Here is a 10,216-nt window from a genome sequence, read left to right as displayed (position 1 = left end):
TTATTTCCTACCGGTGCTTCTCTTTCAGCTCTCTCTGTACGTACACAATTTTATAATACTTGGTTAAAAATTGCTTGAATACTGGCAAAAACATGAGTAATTGAAGAGTTCAATTGCCCTGACCCGGCCAAAATACAAGAAAAATTGGATAAAAATTATGTTGTTATCTAGTCAAAACAATTTTATTTTGTTTTATTTATTTATTTATTTCTGGTGGATTTCTTAGTTTTTTTTACTCTTGATAGTTTTCCCATTCCTATATATTTATTTTTTGTTTTGTCTATCTGCAACTATAAGGTGTGTGAAATTGTTGCTGATTCTGTGATAATTATTTACAAGTCTCTCAAGCTTATTAATCGTCCGCTTGGAACTTTAAATAGCCGTTGCTGCAAATTTCTATTGTAACAGTTTGTTTGATGCTCTTTCCATTTTTACAAACATCTGTGAGTTTAAAAGCTAGCTTAATTAATTATATCGAAATTGATCTCTTTTTCTTTTTTTTTTTTTTTTTTTTCTTTTTTTTTGAATATTGTCAGTTGCTTGGTGAGTTTTATTAAGAGAAAGGGACACCAAAATTTGATTCATATTCTATTTAGTTCCTAGCTATGTCTATTAACTTAAAGGCTATGGTGGACAAGCATAAGAAAAAAGTTGTTTTTGTTGAATCAGATAATGATTTTGTCGAAGTCCTCTTTAGTTTCTTGACAATTCCCATGGGAACAATTACAAGGCTTTCTTGCTCTAAATCAAAAATAGTGGGAACAAGTTGCTTCTACAATATGTATGAAAGTTAAGAACATTGATGTCCAGCTTTTCCGGACCAAAGAATGTAAAGAAATATTTTAAAATAGAGAATATTTTTAAATAAAATGAAACTGTTTGGTGAATCCCTTTTGAAGCATAAGCCAGCACCTCTTGTTTGTCAAGTAAGTAGTTTTATATCTCAAATTGTTGTAAAGCAAGAGAGGGAGACTAATATAAATCAAGATCAAGGAAATATTACTGCAAAGCTTATGGTAAGCAAATCCAAGAAGATTGTTTGTTATGAAGAAGCAAAGGAAGACTTTGTAAATTTACACTTGAGTTTTCTTGATGTTCCAACTGGTCATATATTGAAACAAAGATTGTTTGGTTAGGTCTCTGAAAGGATGCATAGATCATTTGTACAAGAGTGTTGTGGAACTTGATGATGAACAATGCTTGAAGTCGAAATGCCAAGAGAAAATGCTTGTCAGTCCCGTGCTCTTGCACCAGGTTTTGGCTACCAAAATGGTCTTATAGGTATTAAGGAAGCCTCTCATCCACTAAATTTATGCGAGTTCGGTTGGAGATGGTCGTCTTTCCTTGTACAATGCGCTGAATATCTCTGTTGAAAATTTGCATCCAAAGCTCCAGTACTCACTAATGTCATGTCATTATGTCTTTTCTTCTTTCCGCTTGAATTATTACATTTGATCTGGTACTTATCCTGCTGCCCTAATTCCTTCTTCTCAACGTTTTGGCCACCATTTCGCATTCCACTTTCTGTTAATTATATTGGACCAGCACTTTTTTATTCGTTTGAATTTGATTTTGATTTTGGTTTATTTTTCTCCCAAATTGCATTCAGGCTCTAATTTTTTTTATTTTTTATTTTTCCTTTTTTTCCCCAATTGCATTCAGGCTCTGCGTCTTCTAGTGGCTTCTTTTGTTTCGGATACTGCTCTTAATTTTAAAATATTAAAACTAATGTGTTTTTGCTTAAGTCATAACTTATGTTAATGGTTCTCAGTGTCCCCAACTTTTTAGTAATTTTGTTTGACTAACTAATGGGGCAGGCCGTGCAAACCTTGTTCATTCATGCAAGGACATACACAATCCATAATTTTCTCTGATGAGATCCTTGATAGTATTTAATTATTTTATATAGCCAAATCTTTAAGCAATATTTAAGTAAATTCAACGACTAATTTTTGGATCTACTGTTTCAATCAAAGTGGAAGAAGAAAAAAACATAGATGTTTGTTTACTTCATCCACCATATGTGGTCTCTTCATAATTTCATATCCAGCGTGTGCTTGATCTATTTAGATATATATATATATATATATTTTATTTCCATAGAATTAATAGATCTCAAATTGTCTCAGGAATCCAACACAAACTTTTTTAAGTAATCATCTTATATTAGCTATTAATAAATAAAAAGTCCAATTTCCAGATCTGATATAAACTTTTTTAACTAATCATCTCAGCCATTACATGGATCTTCTAACAGTTTATAACTGTTTCATTTTAAATGACTTAACTTCTAAAAGTTGTTTAATTTTAATAACTATTTTATTTAATTTAAGCATTCATTTTTATTGACAAAAAAAGGTAAAATGTAATGATGATTTGTCAAAAAAAATAAAGCATTAAAATATTGATAGAATAGGATTATATTTGTACAATTTTTATTTTTTGGTGATAGATATATTTGACAATTATGATGAATGCCATCTGTCACTTACATATGTTTAGAGTAAGCATTTTAAATAATTACTGTAACAGGCTACAAATAAAAAATAGATAATTTTTGTTTTTTTTGGGTGAACAAAAATAGAGAATATTTTAAAATAAAATGAAACTTTTTTTTTCAGTAAAAATAATAATTCTTTGTGTAATAAACGAGTGTATATATGTACTAACATAGCACTTTTGCCAACTTTTATTTATTTATTTATTTAGTTTTTTTTTTTGGTGAAACCAACTTTTATGTCTTTTTTAAAAAACTCTTTCACAAGGCAGCTATTTTTATTGGTAGCATAAAGATTATTGAAACAATGTAAATTCTTGTCTCTGTTTCGGATGGCAGTTAATAAACTTGTAAAATGTTTCAAATATTTGTTTTACCGCATTTCTATGGTTCCTCACAATACTTTATTTCAACATTTATTTTTTTGATTAACTACAAAGCATATCTATCTAAGTTTTATTTCAAACAAAATAAAAAAGTAATCTAAAATTACAGAGTATAGGGCTGAGTTTTTATTTTATTTTATTTTTTATTTTTATCATTCTTGAGTGTGTTAGTCTTTGCACCCTACCATTTTACTTTTTGGGAAAATTACATAATACCAGCTGAGCTTTCACTCAAGTTTCAATTTGCTCTCTAAACAATTTTTATTTTAGAAATGTCCCTTCTTAACGTTGATACGATATAATTTTGCTACATTTTGATATTATTTTTGGTAGAATCTGACAAATTGATTGTTTAAAATTGCTTGCTTATATTAATCAAATATGTCTTGAACAAAACTTTTTTTTAAAATCAAAGTTGCTAGAAAAGTAAACCAAAAAAAAATATACTCTCCTTATTTATCTTTTATTTTTTACTAAATTTGATCAAAACAAGACACATTCTATTATGTTAATGCTAGAGTTATGGAAATGCTACCAAATAATGTGACAATATTTAATTGACTTTTATTTTTTTAAATATTCACTCATCCATATATAAATTGTATTAATATTTCACCAATAATAAAGGAATACATTTAATAAATACTTTTTGTAAACAATCTGCTGCATGTAGCAATATTGATTTTATTAATATAAACAAGCAATTTCAATATTATCTAATCAATTTTGCAAAATTCTAATTAAAAATAAAGAAAAAAGGTTTAAAGGGAGCAAATTGATATTATATCAAACTTTAAGGAGGACATCTCAATGAAAATAGTTTTGGGGAGCAAAGTGAAACTTTATTGAAAGTTTAGGATGGTTTTATGTATTTTTGTTATTTTAAAAAAAAAAAGTAAAATAAATAAAATCGATGTTCTTCATACTGCAGGTAGGTGGTAGCTAGTATCTACTGCAAACTTTGCAACAAACTTTAAAAATTGTGGCTTCCATTTCGCCTTTAGCCAATCTTTTATGAACACTATCATATTTAAATAGAAATTAAAAAAAAAAAAGAACATAATCATATGAAAAGTTATTATCATATTTTAATATTGACAATTATATATATATATATTTAAATTTGTTCAAAAATGTAACACATTTAACAGTATCATTTCAAATGTCATACATAATGTTGAAGATGATCAAGACATTACTATTTTATGCATGGTATTTCTATTTTCTCTTACTACATGTATTTTACTACATGTAAATGTAGATATTAGTATATGCATTTTAGTAGTTGTTTTCATTTCAATTCCTTTTTGAATATAAAATGAAAATATTTTTAACTAAACTTAAAAAAAAAAAAAAAAAAAAGGAAAGGAAAAGAAAAGAAAAGCTTGACCAATATTGACTTGTACCTTTGCCTTTATGTTTTCTTCCCGGTTAAGTTCTTTCTTTTTCCAAAGTAGATGTTGACACTCGCACCTTTGCCTTTATTGACTTCTACCGTTGCCTTTATGTTTTCTTCCCGGTTAAGTTCTTTCTTTTTCCAAAGTAGATGTTGACACTCGCACCTTTGCCTTTAGGCCCTTACTTAATTCATGTCCATAACATATATTCTTCTTTTTCTTATTTATATTCTTAATCCTTCATACATTTTTTCTACGTCAGGCATTTGTTTACCAATCCCAGGTATAAGCTAAAAATGAATTTCTGAAAATGGTCTTCTATTCCTTTTTCTTTCTTTTTTTTTTTTTTTTTTTTTTTGGGGGGGGTGCTATCACAATTTTTTTACTTACTCGTTTTACTGAGGTTTAATGAAAAACAAGGTTCTCTTTTCAGTAGCCTAATTTAGTATGCTTGATTTTGTAAATTTATATATGGAGTTTGTTTCTTCCTTGAATTAGCTATATTTGAAAGAGTTCGCTGACATGGGGCCTAATTATAAGTTAATTGCTCCGTAGATCACCATATTTTCAGTTTTATATTTAGCTGAAGTTATCATCTTTATATTTATTAATTTCTTATGATTTATGTGCCTTTGTAAATTTGTGCCTGTTTTCTGGAGCGACCCAAAAGGAAATGCTTCTTTCCTTTTTCTTATATATATATATATATATATATATAACGACGTTTATCGAAGCAATAAGTGATTTTCCTCTGCCCACTTTACAATAATTTATTTAGTTTTTTTATCTGAAGTTGAAACTTCATTGGTATGTATTTTGATTGATTTATCAATTGGCAACAACAAAATAGTTTACTCCCGGTGCTTTTTTTCTACTTTCCTTTATTTGTTAAATTTCTTAGACCGTATAATGGATTTAACTCAGCAATATTCAGCATTGTTTTCCTCTAATGAGAATGTAATTATCTGCAATTTTGACACTGAATCATGTCTAACAAAAGTGAGGAAATCCCATGTTTTAATTGGACATTAACCTTTGTGTTTGACAGTGCCAGCTGCCATCTTGAGCTGATCAAATCCAAAAGGAAAACGAATTGGAATTTCAAACTTTCAAGCTTTCATATAATCGATGGCTAATAAACAAGTGACTGGTGAAATTAGCTTGGTGGTTTTGGTGGACAAGGAGAAGAAAAGGGTCATTTTTGCCGAGTCTGATCAAGATTTGGTTGATATTCTCTTTAGTTTTTTGACAATTCCTGTGGGAACAATTATCGGGCTTTCCTCTGATAAATCAGCAGTGGAGATAGGTTGCATGAATAACTTATACAAAAGTGTTGAGAATATTGATGATAAGCATTTTCATAATACATCATTCAAGCGGATGTTGCTCAGTCCCCGCAATAATGCGGACTCTCTTTGCAGTAACCTAAAGCTGAAAATAGATCATCAGACTACTAGGTACTTTGTCTGCTGGAACGACCCTATTAAGTCATTACAGCGGTTGTCTTTGTAGATGTGGAACATCCATGGTTGATGAAGTATCTATGAGAAAAGGAGAGTCGAAAACGCCTTCTTTTAGTGATAAAGATGGAGGTGTATTTGTCAAAGGTTTGAGCAGGTTCATAATCAGTGATGATTTACAAGTGATGCCCCTGTCCACTGCAGCAAGCTTATCTTTGTTTTCCAAGCTTGGAATTATGGATTGGAGTGGCATTGAGAAGAACATTTTCTCTTTAGGAGTTGGTGAGGTACATCAAAATTTTAATTATTTAAATGTCGAAGTTTGTGTTCTTCCATCTCTAAGTTACCCACTTTTTTCTCACTTCATCATGTACCCTCTTTCAGGTTTTGAATTTGCTAGTGTGCTCATTAGTATCAAAAACACCATTGACAGAAACTCTTCTGAAGCATAAACCAGCGACCGAGTTAAACGCAGGAAATTTTGATCAAGGAAAACATGTTGAATACAAAATGGAAGACAAGAAGAATATTGGAAATGGAAAGATTACTATCAAGCTTATGGTGAGCAAATCTAAGAAGAAAGTTTGGTATGCAGAGGCAAAGAAAGACTGTTAATTTGCTTTTCAGTTTCCTAACCATTCCACTTGGGCATTTTGTGAAACAAAAATTTAGCAGTTCTTTGAATGGATGCATAGATCAGTTGTACAAGAGTGTACAAGATCTTGATGAGCAATTCTTGAAGTCCAACTACCACAAGGAAATGCTAGTCAGCCCCAAGCTTGCTTCTGGAATTGGTTATGAGAATGATTTATTAGGAATTGAGGAAGCCTCACATCCTCCATATTACTTTGCGGTAGTAGGCTATAATAAATATCTTACTAGTGATAAAAGTCTTATTCCTTCTTATAAAAATACAATGATAACAGAACTTAAAGTTGTGGATCCAAAATCTCATAACAAAGATGGTGGAGGATTTATAACAGGACAGGCAATTTTCACAGTGACAGATAGTCTGATAATAAGACCTATATCTCCCATCTTAGGCCTCTCCATTCTCAATGACTTGAAGGTACCTTTTAATGACATTGAGGAGCAAACTGTGCTTGTGGGCAAGGAGGAGGTAAGCTTAAAGCTTTTCATATACGTACTAATCTTCTTAGCTCTTTTAAATGGGTAACCACTCCTTAACTATACAACTTTTTGCACTTTGCCCACCAAACTGTATAAAACCCCTCATATTGCCTTCCTGAACTATTATATTTTTGTCAATTTAATTAGTCCAGTCATGCAATTTTCCATAATAAATTTGGCAATATTAGTCTTACTACAAAAGTAGAAAAGAACAGTTTCTAAACAGACTTAACGAGTTGTGTATATATGTTTAATTTTATCAAATTCGTCTATCAAAATGCCTTATTGGATTTAACTAACAATAACATAATAGTTCACAGGGAAGTGTAATGGATTTTGTAGTATAGTGGGCAAAATGTAGAAAGTAGTATCTTTTTGTGTGTGTATAGTTATCCCATGTATAATTTCCATTTTTAATTCAAGTTAAAAACTTTACTACAAAAGTATACACAAAGATTTTAAGCCAAATCCATTTCCTACTTATAATGATTGATATTATTGTATCAACCCAGAAGCTAATTACCTTGTTAAGCAGCCTCTTTTGCTACTTTTATTCGCTCCCTCATTGTGTGTTTGATACACAGTTTTTAAACCTTCAATTTATGGTTAATATAGTATTTTAAAAGTGTTTTGCATTGCAGGCTTTGAGTCTTTTACAGACTTGTTTTGAGTCGGAATCTGCTCTGACCAATACCTTCATTAGGGATCCAAAGCAATGCAAATGAGGAAACCAAGGATAATATGTATCAGAAGATAGAAAAAAGAGAGGATGCATTATGATTTGAAGTATATGTGCATATATATATATATATATATAAAATAAATGTGTCAAAGCTTATATATATATTTATATATATAATTTTGTGTGTGTGTGTGTGTGTGTGTGTCTTTGTGCACATTTTCATGTAATGTAATGATCTGCTCAGAGGGTGATGGACTAGAGCACAGAAAGTGAGGAAGTGAATATAAACAATTTTATTATGTTTTATTTTGTTTTTATGCAGTGAACATGATTAATTTGACTGAATTCATTAGAGTAAATAGCATAATTGGTCTAAAAAAGTGGTAAAGAAGCAGTAGTAATTTGAAAGGCAATGTGTGAACAAATTTATAAAATTGATATTAACACTTGACTTTCTATTACAAACAAGAACATGCATCAACATTTTTAGTCGATACTTCTAAAAAAAAAATATATTGTTGAAATCAGAATTATTCATTAAAAAATAAATATTATAAGTTACATTAGAGTATAGTCTAATAATGGAGAATATAATGATTCATATGGGTTATTATGAACCCAAAAAAAATAAATAAATACATGGTAAACAATGGTTCCAGCTAGCTGTCACAATTTCGATGGCTTGCATATATAGTGTTTTCCCTTTCCCAGTAATTTCATTATCATTAACTAATATGTTGATGAATATTAATCATAAACTTATTCCCAAGTACATTGAAGGTCTTGGTAAATGAAGAAACATTTTTCATTAAATAAAAAAATATAAACGACCTTTTTCGCATGCACGATCTATGCAAGAATCTAACTAATTTAATAGCCCTTTTAACTCTAATTTTTATCTAAACCCCATTTGCTGACCCCCTCTGTTATGTCGTATTATAACAAAATTCTTCAAAAGCGTCCATATTCATTAAGGTATGATGGTTTTGCAGTTCTAGCTTATCGTTTTGCTCCTGGGCTATTTGAATGTTGTTTTGTGAGAAATTTGATTGATTAATTTATAAATTCATGATTTTTTTTATTTGGTACCTGTACTTCTCTGTCAGCTCTCTCTGTACGTACACAATTTTATAATAGTTGGTTAAAAATTGCTTGAATATGTTGGAAGAAAACAAAAAACCAGAAGCAAAAAACAGAAACAAAGCAGCAAAACAGAGAACAAAACAACCGAAGAAAGAAAAAAAAACTACTACTGGTTTATTCAATGGTTCTCAGCTTTTGTGGCTTGCTGCACAGACAAGAAAAAAAAACATAACAATATTTATACTAATAATTAACCATACCTACATAAAACATTATAAAATTATCCTAAAAGAAGTTTCTAAAACTTGGACTCTAAGAAAACTTGGACCCTAAGTAACCAAGGCCCACAAAATAATAACCCAAAAAATCGAGGTTATATTTCAACACCCCCTTTAAACTTTTGTTATGCCAATTAGACATCTCAATTTGATGAAAACTTCATGCTTGAGAGGCTTGGTAAAAATATCAGCTACTTGATTATGAGACTTCACATACTCCAGTTGTACATATCCTTTGACAATGCACTCTCTAATATGTTTACTTCAATCATGAAAAATAGGATTCTTGGCCAAGGCAATTGCTGATTTATTATCCACATATATCTTGATTGATTCTTCTTGTGGATGACCCAACTTCCTTAACAAGTTTCAAAGCCAAATTGCATGACAAACACATGAGGTGGCAGTTACATACTCCGCTTCACACGTTGAAAGAGTAACATTTGCTGCTTCTTTGACATCCATGTAAAAGCCGTATCTCCCAAATAAAACACAAAGCCACTTATGCTTTTACGATCATCTATGTCTCCACCCCAATCAATATCACTATATCCAACAAGCTTGTAATCATTGGAAGTTGAATAATATGAACCAAAACTTGTTGTGCCTTTTAGATATCTAAGAATTCTTTTTGCAACCTTCAAATGAGTTGTTGTTGGATTCTCTATGTAACGACTTATAACTCCTATTGCATAGAGAATGTCCGGCCTTGTACACGTCAAATATCTTAAGCTTTCAACCAAGCTTTTAAAAAATGTTGGGTCCACTTTTTCTCCTCCCTCATGCTTCGATAACTTGACTCCACATTCTATTGGTGTGCCAACTAGATTTGCATCATCCATCTTAAACTTTTTAAGTACCTCCTTCGCATACCCTTCTTGAGTAATTAGAATGCCTTCATCTCCTTGCTTTACTTCAATGCCGAGATAGTAAGACATGTGCCCAATAATCTACATACAAGCACACAATCAATATATCATCTATTTTAATTTTAATGTAAAGTGTATGCTCATATGGACACTTGATAAAATTCCTTTCTTGGAGATACTTGTCAATTCTAGCATTCCAAGCTCTTGGTGCTTGCTTCAACCCATAAAGTGCTTTCTTCAACCTTAAGACTTTGTCTTCTTGTCCCTTGATTTCATATCCTTATGATTGTTCGATGTAAACTTCTTCTTCAAGAACTCCATTTAAGAACGCAGACTTCACATCCATTTGATGTATTTTCCAATTGTTTTGAGTAGTCAATGAGATGATTAACCTTACCATTTCTAACTGTGCAACAAATGCAAAAACTTCATC

At 30.6% G+C, this 10,216-nt stretch overlaps 1 non-coding gene across 1 annotated transcript; it reads left to right on the top strand.

Moving 5' to 3' along the window:
* Positions 1-4,621: 4,621 nt before the first annotated feature.
* Positions 4,622-7,859, top strand: LOC107410925 (uncharacterized). Its single transcript, XR_009634673.1, has 3 exons — positions 4,622-6,027; positions 6,125-6,860; positions 7,513-7,859. It is a non-coding gene; the product is annotated as an uncharacterized LOC107410925 (transcript).
* The last annotated feature ends 2,357 nt before the right edge of the window (positions 7,860-10,216 follow it).

Source organism: Ziziphus jujuba, chromosome 10, assembly GCF_031755915.1.
Source record: "Ziziphus jujuba cultivar Dongzao chromosome 10, ASM3175591v1".
NCBI classification, from domain to species: Eukaryota; Viridiplantae; Streptophyta; class Magnoliopsida; order Rosales; family Rhamnaceae; genus Ziziphus; species Ziziphus jujuba.
Note: the sequence above shows the minus strand (reverse complement) of the source record. Positions and strands in the feature narration are given on the sequence as shown.